The sequence below is a fragment of the Hyperoodon ampullatus genome (assembly GCF_949752795.1).
Source record: "Hyperoodon ampullatus genome assembly, chromosome: 13".
In the NCBI taxonomy this organism is placed as follows: domain Eukaryota; kingdom Metazoa; phylum Chordata; class Mammalia; order Artiodactyla; family Ziphiidae; genus Hyperoodon; species Hyperoodon ampullatus.
The window spans coordinates 86,189,509-86,201,053 of NC_136926.1; the positions used below are offsets into that span (position 1 = coordinate 86,189,509).

Sequence of the window (11,545 nt, forward strand, 5' to 3'; positions counted from 1 at the left end):
ATGTGTGATGTCATTTATTTAACAAGAAAGAAAGTTCATCTTTTGTTGATGAACTCTTACTGCTTGGAGGGAAATACTAGAATATCTTATCCTGGGATCCAAAATAACTGTGATCCTTGAAAGAATTTCCCTACCCTGTTTCTGTTCATCTGTGGTATTTCCACATCTAGCATAAAAGAAAAATCCAATAGCACTGAAGTTAAATAACACATTTTTCCCTCCCAGAACCAATAAATCTGTTTAAAGATGCATTGCTACTTTTCTTGAGGGATAATTTAGACTATGTATCAAAAAAGGAAAATCAATAGTTTTTTCTATTACAAATAATTGCCTGTTTGACTCTTTTCCACTTTTTCTTTTTTATTTATTTTGGTTTCAAAATATGTCTACTGAGACTGCCTCATGTTTTAAGTCTAGACCAGCATGAGTTTCTATGAGACAATGTCTGCCAGTGGATCAGACCCTGCTCTCTCCTGCGTTTGGTGAGGTTCCCACACATAGTATCAGGGGAAAGGCAAGCAGACCCAGGGGCTCATGGGAAAAGCTTTGAGTTTAGTTGTAAACGAACAGAGCGTGCTCTTGGGGGCGCACACACCCCCATGGGCACGCAGCACAGAGCGCTCCACCCCCCTGGCTGATTACCTGTGGCCCCATGAGCATCAGCAGCATTTATCCTTTGTACCCAGGTTTGAAATTGTCAATTAGAAAATTGCTTTCTGTGTAAACTTTGGCCTGGTTGGCACAATCCAGGGTCCCTCTTTAAGTAACTAGACATGACCAGATGTTACGTGAGAGTATCCAGTGTGCAATACCAGTATCCAAAAGAATATCTGGTTTGCAGTACCTACTGGTGTTCTTTATTTTCAGACATTTTTATTAGAGAAAAGGGATGACTTGACAGGAGCCAACAACACACAGGTTGAATGAGAGAGGGGTTTATTAGACTGACTTCAGCTATTCACCATTCAGCCACAGCAATAATGTCTAAGGATCTGAGGTCAGGCACAGAAGGAGGAGACAAACCTCGACCACAAATCTGTGATGCTCAGGTGGATAGGAGCATCCAGAGAAGACTGAGGCCAGATCTACAGGGGTAGATGGAAAGGCTTTCTTGAGGAGGTGACAGCTGATCTGAGCCCTATAAGGCTGATGCACATTGGTTAAGCAGAAGAAAGTTGAGGGGGGCGTGGTGAGGCCATCTCACAAAAGAGCTGAATGGCAAAGGCAAGGAGCGTAAAGCAGCAGGGCTCCTGGGGAGGTGGGGGGCAGCAACCCAGTGCTGCAGGCTGGGTTACTGTTGGCAACCATCCCCCCTTCCCTCCCCCATTGCGGGCACAGTGTACTTCCCCACATCATGGATGCCGGGTTTTGTCCTGTGACTTGCTCTGGTCAATAAATATCAGCCATGAAAGAGCAGGCACCAAGTGGTGACTGTGCCTTCAGTCTGGGCCCCAGAACACACACAAATGGAGCAGATTTAAACCCAAACTACAGTCTTCAGCCCACTTGCCAGCTAAGCCCATCTTAACCCACTGGAGTCAAATCAGACTCATCCTGCAGACCCAGGCACAAGGGGATGGTTGTTATGTGACATTATTAAGGCAATAGCTGACACTTACATTCATCAAGGCTGAAACATGGGGTGTAGATCAGGAGACACAGGGCCAGAGGTGTAAGCAGGGCTCCTCGTGGACAGTCTTGTATTATGTTAAGGTGTTTAGCCTTTACCACTGACATTCAGGGAGAAAGGGATCTGGTTTGCATTTTAGGAAGAGAATTATGGCAGCAGTGTGGCAATTGGCCTTGTGGATGTATGACTCAGAAGCTGTGTGATAATTAATTATAAGAGTTGACATCTACTGGACCCTTCCTATCTACCAGGAACCACGTTAAGTACTTTACCTCTTTCATCTTATTTAATCCTCAAAGCAACCATACAAGTGCTCAGATCACTTCTGTTCTACAAATGACGTATCTGTTTGCTAGATACCCTGAACTCTTAACTGTGAAATCGATCTGTGTATTGCAAAGTTAAGGTAAAAACAGGTCTGAATTATGGCAGTGTGGTGGGAGGGGAGGGGAGTATGATCCAAGAAATTACAGGAAGAATCAGCAGGATATGCTCAGTGATTACATGTGGGATGTGAAGGAAGACTCTAGCATTTCCAGTTTAGGGAACAGAGCAGAAGACGGGGATTTGCACCAAAGAAGAGAATGAGGAAGGGAAATAGGGTGTGTGAAGACGGCTTTGGGACATCTTTCTGAAGGGACACAGTGAGCAGCTGACAGTACAGGTGTGGAGGCCAAGAGAGGGGCTGAACTGAAGGTGTGGTGCTGAAAGCACCAGCACATCCCTCCTGGGAGGGGCATGTGCCCTGAGAAAGGCCGCAGGATGGGGAGAGAAGACAACCCAGACTAGACCCCAGGGACACCAGTGTGAGAGGCAAGGGCAGAGACAGAGAAGGCAGACAAAGACGACCTGACCATGACGCCTCAGTGCGGCTCCCTCGACATTGATAATGACATTGATAGTGAAGGCTGTGCCTGCGTGGTGGGCAGGGGGGCATGGGAAATCTCTGCGCCTTTCTCGTAATTTTGTCGAGAACCTAAAACCTCTCTATTATCTATTAAAAACAAACAAACACATATATAAATAAACTTTAAAAAATACGATCTGAGATGCAAGGGGAAACCCAAGAGAGCACAGTTCCTCAGCCAGGCAACAGGCAAAGAGCAGCAAAGATGCTTTTTAGGGGGCACAGTTGGGGTTGCCGGCTGCTGTTGGCTTGGAGAAGAGTCTAGCAACGTGTAGGGAGAGAAGATTGAGTGCAGGGGGTAGGGGAACGATTGTGGGAAGGGGAAGGCCAAAAGGAGGAGAAAAAATATTGATAGGTTTGATTCCATCCACATTTTAAAAAATCACTTCCATAAACAAGAAATGGAGAAGCTGGCAAAGGTATTCCTAACAAACTAGAATTAATAGTAATAATGCATAAAGAGTTTTTTCTTTTAATGAGCAAATAAGGACACTAGAAACTGTTTAGATGGAAAGTGAGAAAACACAGCAGGACAGACTGTTTTCATAAAGGGAGACGCAGCAATGGCAAACGCAAATGCAATAACATAGTTGGCCTCAAACTAAAATGCAAACATTTTCACTCCTTGGGTTGGCTATGAATTAGCAAGAATAGGGGGACACGGATCCTCTCCCACACTGCTGTTTGTAGTACATGTTGATTCAACCATCTTTTGAAAACAATTCAGCAGTTATGCTTCAAGAGCCTCCAAATATGTGCATGTCGCTTGGTACAGTGTTTTGAATCTGTGTTAATTCCACATCAGTAAAGAACGTACATGAGAGCTGGTGGTCCAAGAAGCTCTCACAGAACAAGAAAATCTAAACCCCTGGACTGAGCACCAGTGAGGATGTGACCACGTACCTTTTGGCATGTCCAGAAAGTGGGATACCAAGAGGCCATTTAAAAACCATGTTTTTGACATGGGAAGAGGTTCATGATTTACCATTAAGGAGAAACAACAGAATAGAAAAATGTGATCCTAGTTTTATTTTTTTAAGTGCACATATGAAAAAAATACACATATGAATGATGAGTTATTGCCAAGTTGTAGGACTACATGCGATTTTTATTTCCTCTGTATGCTTGCCTAGATCTTCCAAATATTCTGCAGTGAATGTGTATTATTTTTGTATTTAGAAAAAGGAAAACAATAAATGGTATTCTTTTCCAAAAGACATAACAATGAATAGTTGATGGGGAAGGATTCCAAGTCGCTTGGTTCTGTGAAGGGAATGGTTAAGATGGATCCGAACGAAGATGACAAGGCAGAGGGAGGGTTATAAGGAATGGCTGAATGTCCCAGGTTCAAAGGCTTTAAGAAAACAGGCAGCAGGGAGGAAAACATGAAGAGTCCAGGAAATAATTCATGGCATAACATCTAAATGGATAAAGAGGGTATAGAATCAGGAGCACAGCGAAGGCTTAGCCTGAACAGGAGAAAGGGTGGTTCCTCCTCTGAGAGGACAAAGGTGTGGGAAGTGCAAACAGACATTTGTTTGATTGTTCGTTTGTAGACAAGTGGCAACTGGGGTGTGTTCTGGGTGGTGGCAGAAGTGACTACCAGGTGAGGGTGGTCCAGTTTGACCCACTGTTGTCATCACAGAACCGGGAGCCCAGGGGTTCATACTACATCTGCCTACATTGAGGTGGCCATGGCCTGCTGCAAGGCAGGTTGGGAGATGTAATCGTCACGTGCCCAGAAATGTTCCCTGTTCCATGACTGAGGGAAGTGCAGAGAATGGAGGCTGAGGGCCAATGAGCAGATCTGAAAAATGTTTCAGCTGGGAAGCCCATAGGATTTGCTGGTGGGTTTGATATTGGAGTTTCAATGACAAACAGGATGAAGAACAAAATAGGTGTTTTAGGGGATGTGGAAAGAAATACGGCCGGGGATCCAGAAAGAGATCTCAGTATATATTTTCCCAGCAGGTAATCAATTCTTTAGAAGGAGTGACACTGATGTGCTCAAGATTGTCACCATAATAGGGTAGCAACACTAGATCCAGAGGGTCACAACCTGTGACAGACCTGTTGCTTTCAGTCCAACCTACAACCAGGGCTGTGCCCACAGGCATGGGTCTGGGGGACCCTGCTGACAGGTCAGCCACAAAGCCACAATCATGACCTCCACTGTTGTTCTAATGAATCCCCGAATTGGTCCAATTTCTCAAAACAAAGGGCACATCACTTCCCAGGTGTGGACACAGTTCGTACCTGAGTTCTAAAAACTCCTTTTCTGATGCTTCATTTTTTAAAATTTAATTTAACTTAATTTTATTTTATTCTATTCTATTTTATTTTTATTGAAGTATAGTTGATTTACAATGTTTAAGGTGTACAGCAAAGTGATTCTATATATACCTACTCTTTTTCAGATTCTTTTCCATTATAGGTTATTACAAGATACTGAATATAGTGCTATGGGGTAGGACTTTGCTGTTTATCTATTTTGTATGTAGTAGTGTGTATCTGTGAATCCCAAACTCCTAACTTATTCCTCCCCACACTTTCCCCTTTGGTAACCACAAGTTTGTTTTCTTTTCCTTTTTTTTGGCCATGCTGCACAGCTTGTGGGATCCCACTTCCCAGACCAGGAATTGAACCCAGCCCATAGCAGTGAAAGCACCGAATCCTAACAACTAGACCAGCAGGGAACTCCCATAAGTTTGTTTTCTATGTCTGTGAATCTGTTTCTTTTTATAAGTAAGTTCATTTGTATCATATTTTAAATTCCACATATAAGTGATATCATATGGTATTTGTCTTTCTGTGTCTGACTTACTTCATTTAGTATGATAATCTCTAGGTCCATCCATGTTGCTGCAGATCGCATCATTTCATTTTTTTTATGGCTGAGTAATATTCCGTTACATGTATGGACCACATCTTCTTTATCCATTCATCTGCAGATGGACATTTAGGTTGCTTCCATGTCCTGACTACTGTACTGATGGTTCTTTTCTACTGGAAGACTTAGAGGGAGGGGCTACAGGAGTGCCATCGTGTGCCCACAGCCCTTCCTGCCCTGGTTAAAAGTGAGTCACACACTCACATGTCCTTAGGTGCTTTCCTTTCTCAGAATTACCTGGTGATGGATGGGGGCTCAGGTCTGGTTTTGGCAGCCCCGGGGCAAAGACAGTGCACCCAAGTGCCATGACTACAGAGGAAGAAGCTCCCCCAAGGCCGTGCTAACACATTCAGGACGAAACTGGGGCCACTTAGCAGGGTGACGGGCTGCATGTGTCCCTCCCCTCACAATGCAGAGGGTTGCCCCAATTCCATCCCTGTCCTCTCTTTCAGGACCACAGTGACCTGCTAACAGGATGAGTGACATGAGGGACATTCATTCTGAGATGCACTGAGACATAAAAGCAAATCCTAGACCCTCCTTGGAAACATGACCACTGTCTCATTTTCCCCAAATGTTCACTTTTAAAAAGTGACATCTCATGACTAACTTTAGCATTTGGGAATGAACACTGAGATTTTAAAATTTTTCCTAGAAAAGCAATGGATTTATACGGTAGCACAAGCCCCATCCATATCAGAAATCAGGTTTAGATATCCCAGCAGGCAAGTGGGAGGACCTGTGAACATTCCTTGTTTTGGGGGGGTGAAACTGAATACCTAATTCTGTGCTGCAGGACATTCCAAGTAGGAGCCCAATGACGTGGAGACGTGTCCTTGCCCCAGTCATGGAACGAGGGCGATAATCCCCAGAATTATCACGTGAGCAGGTCACACACACTAAAGGACACAGATACTCATTTTCAGGGTCTGCACAAAAGTCCTGATGAGAAAAACCTCCTGGAAATGGAATACACTTTATTCTGGCCGAAACACCTAATGCTTTCCATCTACCTCATGGGAATATATGTTTTACAAGAGAGATGAATATTATCTCACAATCTGCCACAATACCTAATATCTATCACATTTCAAAATGAATACAATTAATGCATAAATCGCAGCATCGGCAATTTTCCTCTCTCTCTGGAAAAGTTTTTTAATTGAAAGCATTTTAAGGGTTGAGAGAAAATGCACCATTTATTTCTGTTAGATACTCTAAATGTATTTGGTTACTTGGGAATAAAATAGTTCCTCCTTCAAAGGAAAAAAAATCCTTTAGGCTTATGTGACAATTGTATTTGGTAGAACAATGAACTGGAGTTTCAGGGGCTAGAATTTACAGAATGAATGATAGCACCATCTATAAAAGAAAATCAAATTCAGAATCAAAAAGCAGAATCAAATTCTCCAGTGACAGGAATTTCTTTTACAATTTTGAGAACAAAAGCATTCATGTAGAAGAAAACCTACATGGATGTGCTTTGCTATTCATATTGTTATAGCCTTTCAGTGCTAGAAATCTTGAAATACTAATAAAATAAATTTCACCATTAGCCATTAACTTCCTATATGAGAGCAACATTTCTGTTAAAGATTTAAGCCCTGTTTTCTTTGATAAGGTTGGGCTGTTAGTACAGAATTACCTAATTTAAGGTGAGGAAATTCAGCCCTTGCCATGATTTCAGCATCAGCTCTATTTTCTTTTAACTCAATTGAAACCGTGTTGTGTTTTTGAAAATTGCAAATTATTCAAAACGGTAAAACTATAGAAGTTATTGAGGTCTTCTTTTTTTTTTTTCCTACAGGAAAATCATATTTGGGTTACACAGAGCACTGTCCCTAAGCTAGACACTTCCATCTCAATTTCAGGTGACAAATGAACTCACCATTTTACCTGCTACTGTGGTTTTGGTGGTTACTCTTGAAAATATTATAAATTCTTTGCTCTCCCAGAGTTGATAAACAATCAATCCACATTATACTGGGACCAACAGAAACTATGTTGATTCATAATAACTGCTCCTGTGGTCCTGGGGTGTTTAAGTGGAAAAGAAGAGAGAGCAGTTTGCTTCTGGGGCAGGTGGCTGCGTTTAGAGTCTGAGACACCTGCGGACCATCTCAGGAGCTGGATGCTCACGGGGTCAAGGGCAGATGTCGTGAGGATCAAGAGAAGGCAGATTCAAATCATCTCTTCCTTCTCATCCTTTCCTGTCTGTTTTGGTCATACTTTTCATTGACCCTTAACAACAAAAATATCTTCAGAGGAATCATTTAAGGATTTCTGTCTAAATATGATCATCAAAATCCTGGAACATCTCTGAGATTTACAGGATGGAAGATTTTCCATCAGACAGAACGGTGTAGAAATTCCATTTCCCAGATTGGTCTGCTAACATTTATTAGCAACTTTGGCATGTTTCTTTATTTTTCTGCCTTTACGCTTCTCCAGCTATGAAGGGGAAGTTATAAAATCTACTTCTCAGAGACCTTTGGAGAGTAAACAAAATGGTATGGAATGTACCAGATACCAGCAGGATTATTTTTGGAACTTCGTGGAATAATTCAAAAGTGCAGCAGGAAGAAAAAGAATAGATATTCCTATTATTTGAAGTCCTCCATAAATCAAACAGTAACGCTACAGTAGAAATATTTTTTGGTAAACAGATTAAAAAAGTGAAAGAAGTTTAAATGAAGATCAAAAATATAATAAAGGATGCATTATAAAAGAAGAGGAAGGGGATGTTATCCAACAAACAGGGTTGGAAATATTTGCAATTCAGGGGAAACAAAGTCATATCCCCTCCTCCCCACAAACCATGCTTCAAAAAAATTCTGATAAATTAAGGATTAAAGTAAAAAAGGAAACCATAAACATATAAAACTATATATATTAACTCTTTAACTGGTTCCAAGATAGGGCAGGACTTGCTGTCATACAATTAAAGGCTACAATCCAACAAAATGACTGATAAATTTGACTGTATAAAGGTTAAGTTTTTTTTACATCAAAAATCATAACCCAAACTAGATGCAAATGACAAATGAAGACAAGATCTGCAACAAACATGAAACTAAAGGGATAACATCCTGAGCACGTGGACTCTCGGATGCCCCGTGGCTGCCAGCCTCTTGCCCCGCTCGCTCAGCGCCCCCCAGCTCTGCCCAGACCCGCGCCGGGGCCCCGCGGCCAATGAAGGACCCCCGCTGTACGGCTGCCAGGGCCTGCACACCGGGACCACCGCAGCTCGCGCACGCAGCCATCCCAGTCTGAACTTCCACTGCCTCAACCAGACCCTGAATGTTAAAAAGCAGAGTGTCTGCTGGATGAATTTGAGGACAACGGGAACTTTGGGTGACGCTGGCCCTCTGGACGATACTACCTATGAAAGACTGGCCGAGGAGACGCTGGACTCCTTAGCAGAGTTTTTTGAAGACCTTGCAGACAAACCTTACACATTTGAAGGCTATGATGTCTCCTTTGGGAGTGGTGTTTTAGCAGTTAAACTGGGTGGAGATCTAGGAACCTAAGTGATCAACAAGCAAACCCCAAACAAGCACATCTGGTTCTCTTCCCCATCCAGTGGCCCCAAGTGTTACAACTGGCCTGGGAGAAACTGGGTGTCCTCCCACGATGGTGTGTCCCTCCACGAGCTGCTGGCCACAGAGCTGACTCAAGCCTTAAAACCCAAACTGGGGACTTCCCCAGTGGTGCAGTAGTTAAGAATCAACCTGCCAATGCAGGGGACACGGGTTCGAGCCCTGGTCCGGGAAGATCCCACATGCTGCGGAGCAACGAAGTTCATGTGCATAACTACTGAGCCTGCGCTCTTGAGCCCACAAGCCACAACTACTGAAGCCCGTGAGCCACAACTACTGAAGCACCTAGAGCCCGTGGTCCACAACAAGGGAAGCCACCACAATGAGAAGTCCACGCACCGCAATGAAGAGTAGCCCCTGCTTGATGCAACTAGAGAAAGCCCACACACAGCAATGAAGACCCAACACCGTCAAAAATAAATAAAATTAAATCTTAAAAAAAAAAAAACCCACAAAAATCCCAAACTGGACTTATCTTCTCTGGCCTACCCTGGAAAAGGCACTTGCTGCCCAGCCTAATGCTAAAGACATTAAACAAAGACCCCAGCTTTGTTCTGCAGCTGAATGGCTAGCTTTTTCCATTCATGCTTTTGAGGACAGTTGTGTGGTGTGTAACGGCTCTGTGAAAAGACCGTGTCACCTCCTGCCCTGCCCCTGAGTTCAGATTTTTAATTTCCATAGCTTTCTTTGGATTTATTGTCTGATATCTTTCGTGATGTCTGTATGCCCATACCTTTATATATAACCTCACAACAAAGGAAAAGAAGAAGAAGGACAAATTCCAGGAGGAGAAATGAATTGGCTTCACCATTCATTCTTTGAAAGACTTACTACAAAAACTGCATGAAGAGCGTCTGGCCAACCTAGCCATCCTGTCTCAAAATGAGACTCATTAAAGGGAAAACTAAAACGTTCCTACTCCCCTTGAAAGTGTAAACACTTCTAAGCCCTTTGGTATTGAAGCGTCAGTGGCAACTCGGGAATTCTCAAACTGAAGACCATTTTCTCTTTGTGCTTTGTGACTGCCAGGGTGTGGCCCATATAGGGTGACACAGGGAGATGTGGTGCCGTGTCTTCCATATGTGCATATAGATGTACACACACATTTACATGTGTGTGTACATATATATTTTTTAAATTTAAGGGTCAGTATAGAATAAGCTATTGCAACACTGGTCTGAGGATGCAAAATATCTCCCAAAAGCCATCTCTGTAAGCTCATGGATATAGTACAATAAATGAGGTCATGGAGCTCAGGAGGTGCTTGGCAAATTGTGAAAGGCCACATAAATGAAAAGATGTTGGTGCTAATGAAAGGAACCCCACTCTTACACTTGGCCCAGCCCAAAAGTAGTTGTCTGTCTCTGGGCAAGTGTCTCCAACTCCCAAGACCTCTGTTTTCCCCTGTTAACAGAGAGGGTTAACCTAGATAGAATATAGTCAATTCCCAATTTAGACATTTAGTGTTCCTGTCAGGCAACTTAACAGGCCCGCTTTAATACCCTCCAGTAGAGGAGATGACAGTGAACAGTTTTTTTTTAAGCTAGAGAGTAAGTATATGGCTTTGGGTTTTGCTTTACTTGAATTTCAGTTGAATTCATGTTCAAATAATCATCCTTTATTGTGCCATTACCGTGCTAAGCTGGGCCTGTAGGCTGAATGCTAAGGTGTTGATCCTAACCCCCAATCACAGCCCTCATAAATGCGATTAGTGCCCTGAGAAGAGAGACCCCAGAGAGCTCCCTCATCCCTTTCACCATGTGAGGACACAGCTAGAAGACGGCTGTCTATGAACCAGGAAGCAGGCCTTCACTAGACAACCAGTCTGTTGGGGCCTTGATCTTGGACTTCCCAGTCTCCAGAACTATGAGCAAAAAATTTCTGTTTATAAGTCAAAAAAAAAAAAGAGTTAACATCCTAACTCTGTAGATAGCAGTCCACAGAGAAAACATTTTTATTCTTTTTTTTTAAAGAGACATAAACAGATATTTAACTGAGGAAGAAAATAGAAATTTATCATTATGTAAAAAAATCCATTTTTTTAGTATACAAAAATGAAAATTAATAGGATATGCTATTTAAACTCATCAACTTGGCAAAGATAAGATGTTCTAAGTTCTCAGTGCACTTGCGGGGGGGATGGGCACTGTCCCACTTTGCTGTGAGGGGCAGGTTGCTGCTGGCCACCTGGAGATCTCGCTTGCTTGTGTGGTCAGAACCCTGATAAGGTGCACACCTGTGGATCCAGTAATCCCCCTTCTCAGGTACCCACTTCCTTTAGGTCTCCTGGCCACCCCATCAGGAGTAACTCTCTGCTTCATCTGCTGACATACAACTTCCAGCCCTGTGGAAAGCACCTTCCACCAGCAACTATTCCTTAAAGACCCCAGAAAACCTGCACAAAACCAAGTAAGAGCCACAGTTACAGTTACCATGGAGACCATAAAGCCTTCTCCGTCTCCTGTGCTCAAGGGGTGTCTGGAGCTCTGCTCGCCACTCTTGGGCCTCACCTGCCTATG

The 11,545-nt window shown here is 43.0% G+C and overlaps 1 pseudogene across 1 annotated transcript in view; it reads left to right on the forward strand.

Moving 5' to 3' along the window:
* The window catches only part of LOC307062492 (frataxin, mitochondrial-like), a 45,926-nt pseudogene extending 36,381 nt beyond the window's left edge, over positions 1-9,545 (forward strand). The window contains exons 4-5 of the transcript in view: positions 8,507-9,134; positions 9,498-9,545. The product of the transcript in view is annotated as a frataxin, mitochondrial-like (transcript). The remainder of the gene's footprint in view (positions 1-8,506; positions 9,135-9,497) is intronic.
* The last annotated feature ends 2,000 nt before the right edge of the window (positions 9,546-11,545 follow it).